This window comes from Podarcis gaigeae (genome assembly GCF_964106915.1).
Source record: "Podarcis gaigeae genome assembly, chromosome: 11".
NCBI lineage: Eukaryota > Metazoa > Chordata > Lepidosauria > Squamata > Lacertidae > Podarcis > Podarcis gaigeae.
Genome location: NC_139687.1, coordinates 12666526 through 12681854, shown reverse-complemented (window position 1 = coordinate 12681854; position 15329 = coordinate 12666526). Strand labels below are relative to the sequence as shown.

At 46.0% G+C, this 15329-nt stretch overlaps 1 protein-coding gene and 1 long non-coding RNA gene across 4 annotated transcripts in view; one reads left to right on the top strand and one right to left on the bottom strand.

Moving 5' to 3' along the window:
* Window positions 1-2602: 2602 nt before the first annotated feature.
* LOC310826832 lies at window positions 2603-11288 on the bottom strand. 2 transcript variants are annotated; one of them, XR_014556006.1, is made up of 3 exons: window positions 10813-11288; window positions 8758-8855; window positions 2603-3366 (listed from the first exon to the last, which is right to left on the bottom strand). It is a non-coding gene; the product is annotated as an uncharacterized lncRNA (long non-coding RNA). The 2 variants fall into 2 exon arrangements; XR_014556007.1 differs by lacking the exon at window positions 8758-8855 and having other exon boundaries at window positions 3089-3366; window positions 10813-10909.
* NFIL3 (nuclear factor, interleukin 3 regulated) overlaps window positions 10615-15329 on the top strand; it is a 22685-nt gene continuing 17970 nt past the window's right edge. Inside the window, exon 1 of one of the 2 annotated variants that reach the window (XM_083702078.1) lies at window positions 10615-11221. The gene's annotated coding sequence lies outside the window, so the exon portion shown is untranslated. Of the gene's footprint in view, window positions 11222-11768; window positions 11928-15329 lie in introns of those variants that run through there. The other variant, XM_083702079.1, reaches the window with a different exon arrangement.

Here is a 15329-nt window from a genome sequence, read left to right as displayed (position 1 = left end):
AATGGAACGGTGCCACTACACTGCCAGCAAAATATTGAACAAAATTAAATGAATCAGTTAAACCAAAAGGAAAAAAAGAAAGTAAACAAGTCTGTCAGATCTCTTCTGGATCTATGGCAGCCTCACTTCCACTTTCAGTTGGAATTAGCCTTCCCATTTGTTTTTGCTAGGCAATCTCAAATCCCTTTCCATCCATATGGATTCCTTAGGAAAGTCTTTTGAGGACCACATTAACCCTTCCTAACCTGCTTCTCCTCCACTAATTGAGTGTGTTTCAGGGCCCTCCTCCATCACTGTCTAATAATAATAATAATAATAATAATAATAATAATAATAATAATAATAATAATAATAATTTATTATTTATACCCTGCCCATCTGGCTGGGTTTCCCCAGCCACTCTGGGCGGCTTCCAACAGAACACTAAAATACAATAACCTATTAAACATTAAAAGCTTCCCTAAACAGGGCTGCCTTCAGATGTCTTCTAAAAGTTTGGTAGTTGTTTTTCTCTTTGACATCTGGTGGGAGGGCGTTCCACAGGGTGCCACTACCGAAAAGGCCCTCTGCCTGGTTCCCTGTAACCTCACTTCTCACAGTGAGGGAACCACAAGAAGACGCTCAGAGCTGGACCTCAGTGTCCAGGCTGAATGATGGAGGTGGAGACGCTCTTTCAGGTAAAGTTATAGGTAAAGTAAAGGAAAAGGACCCCTGGACAGTTAAGTCCAGTCAAAGGCGACTATGGGATTGGGGTGCTCATCTTGCTTTCAGGCCAAGGGAGCCAGCATTTGTCCACAGACAGCTTTCCAGGTCATGTGGCCAGCATGACTAAACCGCTTCTGGCACAACGGAACACCGTGACAGAAACCAGAGCATATGAAAATGCTGTTTACCTTCCCGCCACCACGGTACCTATGTATCTACTTGCACTAGCATGCTTTCCATCTGTTAGGTTGGCAGAAGCTGGGACAAAGCAACGGGAGCTCATCCCATCGCACGGATTTGAACCTTTGACCTTCTGATTGGCAAGCCCAAGAGGCTCAGTGGTTTAGACCACAGCACCACCTCCATCCCAAATAAACAAGCACACAATCACTGATAGGTCCACCCACCGTTGTAAGGCTCAAAGCAATGGAGATGATGCCTCCCCAGCTGTTGCCATTGGCTGTGGGTTTCTTGTGATGTCACAAAAGCACTTGGCAACTGAGTGGATATAAAGGTAAGCCAAGGGGAAAGCCCTTTTCTATTTCCAGCAGGACACACCTGGCAATGGGTATGACATTCAGCACTGCCCAGGTTTCTTCCACTTGGAGGAGGCAAACTGGTGAATGGAAGGAGGCAATCCTCTAGCAGTGGGATGCTAGGGAGTGATAATAAGGCAAGTTTGCTTGCTTGAAGACTGCTGGTATCAGTGGTTTGAAGCTGGCAGACATCTCATGATGGACCTAACAGTAGCTTCTGGCACAATGGGACACCGTGACAGAAACCAGAGCGCACAGAAACACAGTTTTCCCTTCCCGCTGCAGAGGTACCTATCTATCTACTCATACTGGTGTGCTTTCAAACTGCTAGGTTGGCAGAAGCTGGGACAGAGCCATGGGAGCTCACCCCATTGCATGGATTCGAACCTCCGACCTTCCGATCGGCAAGCCCAAGAGGCTGAGGGGTTTAGATCATAGCATCACCCGCATCCCTGTCTTATATTGCTCATTGGGCAACTGACATTACATAAAAAGAGCAGTGGAGGCAGTAGTGTGGTGCTTCATTTCCCAAACACCTGGGGTATCAAACCTGCTGTGAAGTCATGCCCTCTGATCCAGCATAATTTCTCCCCATTCTTTCATCCCTGATCAGATTGGTGACGGTGAGTATTCAATGAACAAGCTCCAATTCAATCTCATGTTCATTTTTCAGTCTCACGTCCAAAACATTGACACCTGAAAGCAAGCTACTGAGATAGCTCAGTTGGTAGAGCAGGAGATTATTAATCTCAGGGTTATGGGTTCGAACCCCACATTGGGCAAATGTTTCCTGCATTGCAGGAGGTTCAACTCGATGACCCTTGTGGTCCCTTCCACCTCTACAATTCTATGTTTATAAGTGATAGAGAGCTCCGACTCAAACTGAGCTCTAGATCTTAGGTACATCAAGCATGAAGTCCTATGAAAGTATGTGATATACATAGTATTACTTCAAAGTGAATCAGGATGACTCATTTTATGCTACCCCAATACAAATAATGTTTCTGTGGAAATGAATGCAGGGATGGAGTGTGGGGTTAAGAAGAGTAATGACAGGTTTGTCCAAAGTTGTGAGCACAGCATACAGTTTCTCTTTCTTTCTTTCTTTCTTTCTTTCTTTCTTTTGTTTCCTGCCTTCCTTCCTTCCTTCCTAATCTTCAGTTTTATACATTTCAATAATTTTACAATCATTTTGACATTTCAAAACTTGACTTTCTCCCCCCCCCCCTTTCTGCGGTTCCTTAAATTTATTTCTTATATTTTCTGCATATTCCAAATTAACTTAATTTTGCTCATTTATTCATCTACTTTAAATATATACTCTTATAAAACTACAGGTTATTACAATAATCCTGCCAATGTTCTTATCTGTTTACAGTTTATTTGTAAATATCAATAAACCATTTCCATTCTTGTTTTAAAAGTTTGTTACCTTGATTTCTTTCCCCCCTCGGTATGTTTTGCCATTTCTGCATATTCCATAAGTTTTTGCATCCATTCTTCTTTTGCTGGGACTTCTTCTTCTTTCCATTTTGGGGCAAGTAACATTCTTGTAGCTGTAGTCGCATACATGAATAAATTTCTATAGTTTGCATAGTTCTGTCCCTATAATTCCTAAAACAAAGACTACTGGGGTTTTTTTTACAAACATTGTTTTAAACATCTTCTTCAATTCATTATATATCATTTCCAAGTAAGCTTTAACAAGACCACCACATATGATAACCTTCTTTCTCTTTACATTTCCAACACTTATTTGATTTTGATTTATACATTTTTACCAAGTTGCTCGGTGTTAGGTCCCATCGATATAACATACAGCATACAGTTTCTAATGGATATATAAATATCAGTGTGCTTGTTTGTGTGTATGTCAGCACCTTGCATGAGCCTGCACTTCCACAATCCATAATCATGGATATGTTGTCTGAATAAGGCTGTGGAAGGACCATACATTCAAAACACATGAGATCCCCCTAAGAATCCTGGGAACTATAGATAGTGGTGTAGCATGGGTTGCCAGTGTCCGGGACCGTGCAGACATGGGGGGAAGGGGGAGAAATGGACGGAGTATTCATGCACATTCAACTGCCAAATGGCATCTAGGTCACCCAGGAGATCGCAGCTGCAAAGATAAGAAGAGAAGAGTCATTCTGTTGTCTGGAGAGGTCACTTCCTGGTTTGCATGGAAGCCGTTTTCAACTGAGCCCAGTGATGGAAGCGCACAGAGGCAGCACCGGGTGTCTAATTTTTTCGCCCCTAACAATTTTGCACCCAGGGAACTGCCCCTGTGGACCCCACACTATGCCACTGGTACTAGGAATTATAGCCTTGTGAGGTGTAAACAACAGTTCTCATGATTCTTTGGAGAAAGCCATGTACTTTAAAGGTATTGTGTTCATGCAACCTAAGGCTACTATCTTGCTAAAGAAAGAGAGAAACATTTCAAGATAAATTGGATACAATGCAAAGCTTGCATTAGGTGGCCAACTCCCAAGAGACTATGATCTACTCACAGAGTTACAAGCTGGCAGTGATCTACCCCATTTTGGGGGGTTCAGGTGAAAGTTGTTGAGGTTTTTATTAGGAATGAAAGCCCTGTTTTTAGGGGTTCAGGTCAAGGTGGTTGAGTTTTTTGGGGGGGAGCCAGTGATCTAGTACAGACATCCAGTGATCTATCGGTAGATCACAATACACCTGCTGGACATGCCATATAGTTAATTTATCAATGCCAATGTAAGAGTTTCTCTTTTTTAAAAAGCATTTATTAATTTTCCAATAAGAACATATAATTAACATATCAAATCAAATCAAAATAAAAAACTAAAATAAAAAAGTCCAGTTGTCTTCCAAATTGTAATAATTTTTGTTTTGGCTTCCCACGGTCTGAATTCCGAAGCGCTTTCAACATCATAATCCTGCTTCTCATCATCATCAATGTTTTTCGTAATTCCATATCGCGATTTTTTCCTAATGCCAATGTAAGATTTTCACGCCAAAAATTCTTAGGAACACACAATGCAAGACCAAGGCACAGAAACACCCTTTGCTGGTTTCATCCCTGTGGAAATCAGTTTGGTTTGGTACCAGAGCTTCCTAACCACATTGACAATTCTATCACATTCGTTACAAGTTCCAGATTACTCTTGACACATTCATCTGAATTTAAGCCTGGGGATCAGATTGCTTTTGTTGGCCCTGGCTCAGGTGCACATTTAGTGGAAGGTGTGAAAGAGATTTCATATGCCAAAACCATACATATGTCGCCTTCATCTGCACTATTAGGGAAGTCTACAATCCAATCCTACAAAGGAGCCGCATTTTTATTTTCCCAGTTCATCAGTATCAAGTCTTTTTGCTGTGGTCAGGGCACTGAGAGTTCATTCTTGTAAGGTTCCATGTGCTGGGTATATAATTCAAGAGGGTATATAATTTAGAATTAAGGTTACCAAATTTTTTTCAGTGAACCCGGGGGCACTTTTCAACTTCAGTAGGAATGACAGGATTTTGTCAGGGGACTGATTTGTAAATCTGGGTACTGTCCCTGGGAAACGGGGACATCTGGTAACCTTAATTTAGAATATCCTGCGATGATTTCCTGAGTGTTATTCCAGGGGCACTTCCTGCTGGATGGCAACCATAGCTTTCAGCAGTGGTGGGTTTGGGGCTCTCAAATTTCAGCTGTGTTCTGTGTGATGCTAAAATTTGACATTGTGCCTGTGTGTCGCCCCCTGTGGCACCATGGCCAAGTGTGGCTGAACCAACCATGCTACCCTAAAACTGCCTCTGCTTCCAGCAAATGATTATCTGACCACTATTGCAGTTTAAAAGCCAATCTCTTTGCTTTCCCCGCCATAGCTGGCTTATAAACAAATGTTATTAAATGAGTTTGCTCTTTAAAAATTATTCCACACATCTAGCGTCATTAGACAAATTGCTTTCCTTACTCCGGTGGTCAAGGGTGAAAGAAAGCCAAACATTTAGGTGCAAATTCAAAAGCACTTAATTGCTGCAGTTCAGCGCTGCAAACCTTTGTTCGTCTTGAGTTTGTAATTCCCAGAGAATTACATGGCTAAATGATTTGTGAGGTTTAAAGGTTTGTAAATTCAGGGTGGACCAATGAAAAGCAAACATACAACTTTAATAACCAGACACAATTCGCCACTGCCCTGTTAAATGTTAAAAACTACTGACCCTCTGGTGACTCAATATCAGTGTTGCCCACCGCATTTAGGAGGTGATTTTTTTTGCAATTTTCTCCTATAAGGGGTCTTAAAAAAATATGTTTCTGGGTGTGAGGAATTCATATCTGCTATTACGGTATATTTGTGATTGGACAGTATTTAGCTTGGTAAGTCAATGCTTGGGGAAGAAGCACATAAACTGCTTTTGGAAAACCAAAGAATTTTAATTTTACCTTCTGAAAATGTCAGGTAATGCTAAATAATTATAATAATAAATAAATATATTAATATATAAGTGCAAGTACTTTGCAATCATTTTTAATGATTTCTATGCACATTTTACTTACCAAGCAACACTAAATTATATCGATTTATACCAATTTAACTAAAATACATTTTGAATTCCCAAGTCATGATACAACAACTTTTTACCACTCATCATTTTTGGAATTTGAAAGTTGAAAAATTCAGCACACATGAATTCAGCAAGTGTTCAGAGGCTGAGGTAAAATAGGAGTTTGGTTAAAGGAGGGCTGAACACCAAATCTCTACCCCCTGAATAATGCCTCATTTTACTCTTTTTAGTTTTGCCTCTGCCAGAGAAAAAACTAAACTGCAAACTTGAACCAGCAGATTCATCAACTAAAGCTTGAGCTGTTTAAATTGGTGATGGCCAATATTAACCAGCACTTTGTGTGTTGGGGTGCTTTTGCTACTTTGCAACTTAGTGTCATCAATCTGGATGCTCTCTTATATGTATATTTTGTAGGTATCACAAATCCACCATATGTCCCTTGTGCTTTCTTATCCAAAAGGAAATTTCTCACGCTTGGGGAAGTGGAGAGCACATATCAATAGATACAGGCTTTCCTTTTTCATTCTGTGCAGTTATGGTGCAATGTTTGATGTTTCTTCACACTCAGCAGCCCCAGTAAACAAGTATTGCCTCATGTACGCTGGGTTCAGTTACAATGTAACCATCAATTTATTTCGGCTTGCTGCTAGTAAATATACATTAAGAGTACAAACAGTACCCATTTGGCTTTAGCAGTGCTCCAGATGTGGACTGATGCTATGATTAATCCTATTAACAACTGTTAGACTAGGTCAATTTGCAGTTGGCTGTATGCAAGGAATGCTATTCCTAGCCGTACATCTTCTTATTCCGTAATGCTAGGAATCATTTTTGTTAGGGGATTGCCTGAGAAAGTTGGTTACCTTCAGTCATTTTAATACCAGTGTCTTGCTTCGGTAATGGACTGGATGAGAGCCAAGAAACTGAAGCTCAATCCAGATAAGACAGAGGCAGTGGGTGGTTCCCTAGACCAGATGGCTGGGAAGTTGCCTGCTCTTGATGGGGTTACACTTCCTCTGAAGGAGCAGGTTTGTAGCTTGGGGTACTCCTGGATCCTTTGCTGTCACTCGAGACTCAGGTGGCCTCAGTGGCCCAGAGTGCCTTCCATCGGCTTCGGCTGGTGGCCCAACTATGCCCTTATCTGGACAGGGATAGCCTAACTACTGTTGTCTATGGTCTGATAACCTCAAAGTTAGATTACTGCAATGCGCTATACGTAGGGCTGCCTCTGAAGATGGTTTGGAAGCTTCAGCTAATGCAGAATTCAGCTGCCAGGTTGCTCACCGGAGCAAGACGGTTTGAGCATATTACACAGATCCTGCACTGGCTACCAGTTAGTTTCCGGGCCCAATTCCAAGTGCTGGTTTTGACCTATAAAGCCTTAAACGGCTCAGGGCCGCAATACCTCAAGGACAGCCTCTTTCCATATGAACCTACCCGGACCCTGAGACCATCTTCTGAGGCCCTCTTTCATGTGCCTCCTCTTCCAGAGGTCCACAGGGTGGCAACACGAGAACGGGGCCTTCTCTGCAGTGGCTCCTTGTCTGTGGAATGCTCTCCCCAGGGAAGTTCGCCTGGTGCCTTCATTATACACCTTTAGGCACAAGGCAAAAATGTTCCTTTTTAACCAGGCCTTTGGTTGTCCTAATCGACATCCTATGCCCTTTTAAAATGTGTTTGGGGGGGGGGCTATTGGATGGTTTTATTTTTATTATGTATTCTGTGTTTTTTTATCTTGATTTTATTTTGTGAATGGTCCTGAGACCCCAGGGTATAGGGCAGTATATAAATTCAATAAATACCACCACCACTACTAATACACTAAATATTTGAGACACAATACATCTGCGACATAAATCCATAATGTTCTCTAGTTATAAATATTGGTATCATCTCAGCATATAATTTTCATGAAGAGACTTGAAAGTAAATGCTACATGGTATATACAATGCTACATTTGTATGAAGCTTCAGTATGATTTCCATTAGATTATAACATCCTTTCACAGTTTTGCTGGTTTCTGTTAGGCTGCATCTTTTCTACCCTTCTTTAGCAGAACTAAATTTAAGATCTGGCAGGCACCACAGGAACATCAGATTGTTTATTTATTTTACTACCAAACAATGTGCTCCTGTTGAAAGTCAGTCAAGGGATGCTTTTGCAGCTTTGTGACTAGTCCTGGAGGTGATGGTTATAGGGGCAAACGTTGGCTGCAGCAAAAGGAATTGTAGATCTGCAGCCACCATTTTCATAGGTAAAGTTAAAGTTAAAGGACCCCTGGATGGTTAAGTCCAGTCAAAGGCAATTATGGGGTTATGGCATTCATCTCACTTTCAGGCCAAGGGAGCTGGCGTTTGTCCACCGGCAGCTTTCTGGACCATGTGTCTGGCATGACTAAACGACTTCTGGCACAACAGAACACTGTGATGGAAGCCTGAGCACATGGAAATGCCATTTACCTTCCTGCCACAGTAGTACCTATTTATCTACTTGCACTGGCATGCTTTTGAACTGCTAGGTTGGCAGGAGCTGGGACAGAGCAACAGGAGCTCACTCTTTCATGGGGATTCGAACTTCCGACCTTCTGAGCAGCAAGCCCAAGAGGCTTGGTGGTTTAAACCACAGTGCCACCCGCGTCATAGCAGCTGGTGGGAGGAATATTAGGCTGGGAGAGAGGAAGAAGATGGCGTGCTTCCCCTGCCATGCAAACTCACCATCAGTTAGTCCTAATGAGCTAGTCTAACCATGCTTTTTTATAAGGCATTAGTGGCAAGGCTGCTTTATGCTAAATTACAGAAAAGAAACAAAATCCCTTGCTTAAAATAATGACTTTTCCCCAGTGCAATGCTGTCTAAGAGGTTGAATGGCCTGACTGGTGTCAGCTAAACCTATGCGTCCAACATACGGTAATTAAATACTAAACATCATTTGGGACTGATTTGCACTAGTAACGGAGAATGCTGAAGCTTCACATACCGGTTCCAATCCCTCGTCTACACAATTCTTAGTAATTCATGGGAGTGATTCACATGCCAGATCCCAGGATGGAAGTTAGTGCCTTCATGAGTCATTCTCTAAACACAAAGATGTACAAAAGAATCACTCAAAATAGATTTGCAGTTAACTTCATGAACAATATTTGTGGGTCCAAAAGGGGCTGTCTGTTCCTGCTCATTCAATATGTAGTCCCTTTCAGGTTGCCACAGCCAACCCTTCAACTCCAACTGCCATGCTTTCCTTAATGTTCTGGGGTTGTATTGAACTTTTGCGAGCCATGTCCCAGTGGGAGTGGGGAAGCCCCAAGAGTGGGCGGAGGAATCTTGCATTGCTCATGCAAGCAAGGCTCCAAGTATGGGGTGTTTTTTGCTTTATGACATTTTTCAAAATGGAAAGTTAACAGAAATGCAGGCCCAGATGACACCATCTTATTTTGTAGATTATCTTTTTGCATTTTAGTGAGTGATTCATTGTACAACCATAGCAGATTGGGGTTTAATCTGCCCATTTTTTTTAAGGGAGAAAAGAAGGATCCTATCACAAATTTAACAGTGTGCATTGATTTCCTAGCTCAGTGATGTGATAATGTTTTCATTCTGCAAATGTAATGGCTGTGTTGCGAGAAATTAGGTCAGTGGAACTTAAATTAGCAGAATCCTTCATCCTTGTAGTTCACTGAATAAAGACGCTAGGTCTACTCTCATGCATACATTATAGGCTTTTTCGCCTGTAGCATAAAATGCCAGCTGACATAACAGCAGGAAACACACCAAGCAGTCTATCTTCAGTAGGCTTCTTTGGTAACCAAAGGTAAACCTAATTCACTGGCAGATTACCCATCTGCCCTGCCTTGGTGGCAAATATGCATTGATAATGACAAACCATGCATTGCAGCATCTTGCGCAATATAATTTCTCACTTGCAATAGAATTTCTCTCTTGTGCTTACAGACACATGCTCCAATATTCTAGGTAGTGACATTTGGGTTCCTTTTTAAACTTAGTTTAGATGTTAAACAGAAGGATCAGAACATAAAACAAAAGCTCCATTTGCTCTCGTTTTGGTTGATTGCTTCTGGAGCTAACATTTTTCTTTCACACGATGGGAAGCAGAACCAGTATCAAAGAGATATACCTTGTTACATGCCCATATACAACACCTATCCATTTTACACGATGGTGGAATTTTAGACTCTGGACTGAATAGTTCTACAGAAAATGCTCCTTTAGATGGCAACTGTGTGTATTACCAGCCCTGAGAGCTGCCTTGTTTTGCAAGCCAATATCTATTCCTGCCCATTTACTATTTCCTCCTTGAGCTCTGGAAACGCAAAGCATAATTCTCTCCCCCCCCCCTACACACACACGGGCATCTCTTTCCCCTCCCTCGCAATTCCGTTTCCAACATCTCGCGGCTGAAACACTTGGCGATCTTCTGAAATAGTCGGAAATACTTGGCGATCACATATTTCTACGCGCGCGCGTTGGCAGCGAGTTCAGCGACTCCCTCGCGCGGACGTTCAAGGAGCGCAGCAGCAGCCGCCGGGGCTTTCCTTTTATGTTGCAATCGGGGTGGGTGGCTCCGACCCACCGGCGTCCTGCAATGCGACCCACAACCCTGCCCAGCGCGTTGCAGCGCCAGCCTGGGAGCCCAGCGACAAGCAGGAGGCCGAGTCTCCACCTTCACTCCGGCCTCTCCGGCTCTCCATTGGGCCATTACGTAAATGCCAGCAGCTTTCTCCTTTCTCCCTCCTCCTCCTCCTCTCTCTCTCTCACCCCTCCCCACCCCACCCCCCGTTTCGCCTAGTTATGCAATACCCAGCAGCGCGCACATCCACTGTAACGCACACACAAACACATAGAGGGAGGGGAAGCGTCCGAGGAGAGAGCGAGAGGAAGAAAGGGCGGAGCAGGGAAGGGGGTTCACTTCGAGTCTGGCCCTGCCCTTGTCCCTTCCCCCCCACTCCGGGCGCATCCATTGGCCGTTCCCGGGAAAGCGGAGAGCTCCGATTGGGGCCCGGCAGCCGCCACTCACCGCCCAAGCTGGCATGAGGAGTGTGCGTTGTGAGGAGCGTACAGTATTGACCTACTAACACAGATCTCTCTCCAGCGGCGTCGGCTGCGTCGTCGGCAGAAGGCGCGTTCCTCGGCTGCGCCCGGCTTCTCCACTCTCTCCCGAGCGCACATTCTCCTCCTGGCGCGCAACGGAAAGGACGTCTTCGGGCTGCTCCTGCTGCGAGGTCTTTATCTCTCTCTGCCTGCCTGGGTCTTTCTCTCTCTCTGCCTGCCTGGCCCCTGCTCTCGCCGCTTGGTTGTAGTCGAGGACCTGCTCGCCTCTCGGTCCCTCTCCAAAGCGACCGGCTCCGACGGGAAGCAGATGCCGACGGGATCTCCGGCGAGCGAGGCGCGCGCTCGGCCCCTCTCGGCCCGAGCAGCTTGCCCAGGTACAGGAAGCTTCCGTCGGGGAAATTGCTCGTCTGAAGGGGGTCCTTCTCTCCCCCACCCCGCCCACCTTCCCTCGGTCCTTTCCCGACGAGACTCACTCTGTCCTGGTGTGCGTTTACCCTTCTAGACACGGGTTCGTTGGAGAAATTCGACCCTCTCCATGCGCCCGTCTACCTAGCAGTAACTTTTCTCGCCCTCTGGCACGTCAGCGCCTCCGGGACTCGCCGCCTGAAGGCGGCCGCTTTGATTGCAGCCCCCCGGCTCGGAGCAGCTTCCCCGGCTCGGCTGGCTCAGAGCTCGGCGCTGCTCTTACATAATAAGATGCCTCCTCCGGGGTGGAGGGAAATCGGGATTGGGGAGCAGGAGGAAAGAGGCACGGGAGACTTGATCTTAAAGCTCAGAGATCTTGCCACCATTCCTTCTTGTATGAGCAGGGATTGGTGGGGGTGGGGGTGGGGAGATGGATGGTAAGCGAGGGCATGGAAGGGAGGGTTGGCTGAAGGAATCGTTGACGGGCAGCAAAGGATTAGGAAAACGCCTTGTTAATAGTGGCATGCGCCTTGGAAGAAGAGTTCTTTGAAACGCACCCGTTTCCCCCTGGGGAGCATCTGAAGCGCCCGCGGGGCTGGCGGGGCTTGTTATTTCATCTCCGCGCATTGCATAATCGGTCCACGGCGAGTTATTGGCGAGCGCTTCAGAGAGGAGGTGAGCGTGCAATGCTTTGGTAATTTTGGTGCAGCGTTAGGGAATACGGTCCCCATTTACACATCTCATCTATTTCTGGATATCTTAGGGAAGGTCTGCTTTTTTAGAATTAAAAAAAAAGCCCCATGATGAACTGGTGCTGCGCGTGAGATTCCTTGTTTATTCCTTACGCTGCGTTCTTTTTAAGCTGCTAGAGAAAGGGAGACACGTAACAATCGCCTGATTCGGGGCTGTTCTGATGTATGTTATGTGTATGTGGGGGGTGGGGGAGAATTCGGTTTATATTGGCCCGTGCCTTTTGCTCCCTCTTGGCAGCTGGTTTTCAGGCACTGCGTTTCCTGATCGTTCCTGGAAATGTTGCATTATGCAACCACGGCATTCGCTGGCGGCCAGGTTAGGCAGCTAATTACGCGATTTGATAAATCTCGCCACAAAGAAACTAGAGCAATCTCGGCCTTAAAATAAAACCACGATTTCCAAAGTCATCCCTCTTGCATCTCCCTCCCCTGTCGGAAAGTAGATCGCTGCTGCGTAAGTTGGAGAAAGGCAGCTCGGCTTGTTGAATGTGTGCCACGTCCCTTAAAACGAAAATTGTGCACGTCTATATTTAGCCCTATCACATTTGAGCAATTGTGGCTCCGTGGGCTATTTCTGGTCTTTTCTCCAGAGCTGTGCAAATAGACGTTCAAGGACATTTGCTGGCGTTTTCAACTCCACGCCTTGGGAGACGTTTTGATAAGGCTGGTATTTTTAGGACGGCATTTCGCTCACACATCAAGTGGCTTGGTAGGTGTTGGCTTTCGTGCATGATTCACCCTCCTCCATATATACATACATACATACACACACACACACACACACACACAAGCTTATATATACACAAACTTGTTACGCATTTCTGGGGAAAGTGAGAGGTGCCTCTGATCTCGTCGTAGCCCCTGCAATTTGCAACCAAGAACGACAAAGTCGGGCTGGCGCGGGGGGCGAAAGGCGGAGGGGGAGGGTGCGCGCGGGGTGCGGAGTCTTTATTTCAACATATGTGACGGTCGGCGTAACGTTGCAAAACACACACCCAACAACAATGCCCAGCCTGATTTAGGTCAGTAGCACATTTCAGATGGCTAGAATCCCAGCGTGCGATCGAAATCTATGCCACTCTCGCAATCGTGTCGTTTTGCAACTATTAAACCCGTCTGGGTGGGGGTGGGGGCTTGTTTTTCCAAAAAAAAAAGGGGGGGAGAGAAATCCTGATGCGGAATCACTCTAAAAATATAAGAAGGTTCAGAAATCCAAGGTTTGCGCGGGGTTGGGGGTGGCGAGGAGCGCAAAATCGGGTTCGACAATTGTTGATTTTCTGCTAGTGGCTCTTTTAATGAGAGACCGAGGTCTTTCTGCATTCGAGTCAGAGCTCTTGCCCCGATTAACAAGGGTCCCACTACGACCCCTTAGAAGTAACCGGCGCGTAATTCGGGTACGTTTGTGCGTTCAGAGGACAGCTAAGAGGTGCCGAGCCGGGAGGGGAAGAACTCCTTCTGGACTCGGGAGAGCCCGGCGCTTCTCCGAGACCGGGGGCGTCGGGCAACGAGGGAGCTTGCGCTGCCTGCCCGCCTGCCGCCCGAGGGCTCTCGAGCCGCCTTAGGCGTTGGTTGTTATGACTGGGGCCGGAGCGCGCGTTGGAAGGGGCCTGGATGGCGCTGCTGCCGCCGCGCTTTGCATTCCTTTGTTCTGCGAAGGGGGGGGGGTGGGGGTGGAGAGAAGGCGAGGCAGAGCTGCGGGGAGAGAGGGCGCACAAGAGGAGGAGGCAGGCGGGCTGGAGCGGAGTCGGCGAGAGGAGTAAATAAGGCAGGAGAGCGGTCGTTTTGCACGGACAGGGAGCGCGAGCAGAACAAGCTGGCCCCGGGGAGGGATGCGGCTCCAGTCACGTAGCGTGTGTACTCGCTCTTGCAACGACGGGGGGGGGCGGGCCCAAGAGCTCCTCGCTCTGGCTTCTCCACCCTCCCGGGCCCCGCTTTCTCTCCGCCCCTCCAGACTTGGCAACGGAGCTGGCAGCTCTCACGTTTCCTCCCGAAACAGAGCGAAGGTTGGGCGCGCGCGTGTTTGACGGCGACCTCGTCCGCTTTTGCGCCTCCTTGGGCAGCCTGGAATGCCGCCCCTCCTTGGGCGCAATTGGCTGACGAGGAGCTTTCTCTCCAGAATTTTTGCTCTTGCGCAAAAGCGAATGGGCGTTTGCGCGCGCGCTCATTACCTTTCATGTAAACTGTGCAGAAACGAAAAGTCCCAAACACTCCATCGTGTGTATAAAGGATGCCTATTTAGCTCCCCTATAGCACATTGGCTTCTAAGTAAAAACACCAAAAACCCCAGCCCCCCTTCCCCTTTCCTTGGCCCAAGCCTTTCCTCGGAGATTTTCCACAATTCAGACTTCTTAACCAGGTCAGTGTTATGGGGGCAATGGGGACAGCATTAATTCCTGTAAGGGGTGCTTACTGGAGGTGGAATAATTACTTGTTAAAACAACAGGGATGTGTGATGAGGCTCATATCCATTTGCAGATTATTACCGTCGTCCCCCCCCCCCAAAAAAAAAAGTGAGGAGGGGATACTGCAGGTGGCATTTCCAGAAAGGAAAGGATTTAACTACTGTTGCCAATGGTGTTACTAGTTTGGTAATTTCCCTGCATATTCAAGAGTGCTGCTGGCTTTTGTTTTTTTACAGTAGCTATAAAGTAATTATTGCTAACTGCTGCCAGGAAAACAAGCTTTGCCGGCACACTTTAGTGCATTTTTACTCAGAGTTAATTCCTGCCCTATGCATGCGTACATGTGTTGAGTAGAGCTTACTCCCAGGTCATGAAGGTTGTCTGCATACTTCACCTTTAAAACACACTCTTTCTCTCAAAGCATGTTGGACACTGAGTAGGGCTGAGCAATGTCCGGTTTTCAACATCGTGATTTATCACCAGCTGTTTATTGGATGTACCGATATATCATGATGTCTCAAAAAAGGATGGAACTATGTAGTGGTGAATGGGGTAATGTCTGGGCAACTGCTACTACTTGGGAGTCTAGAACGGATACATTTTTACTTACCTTTAACATTGTGTTGCAATTGTTATTTTGTAGCACAGAGCAACAGGGGTGGCAGGAATGAGAGAAGCGATGACCAGCTTCACGCTTTTTCTCACATTGCATTTTTTTACATAGCGCATGCGCGCACACATTGCAATTCACAAGATATCACCATGCCAAATATTATGAAGCTGTTACCACAATGTGGACTCCAAACAGATTTTGGACGATGCACTGATACATTGCCCAGCCCTACACTGTAGTTTGTTAAGAGTTGCCAGGAATTGTAATCTGGTAAGGGGTGAACCTACAGTGCCCAGAATCCTTTGAGAGA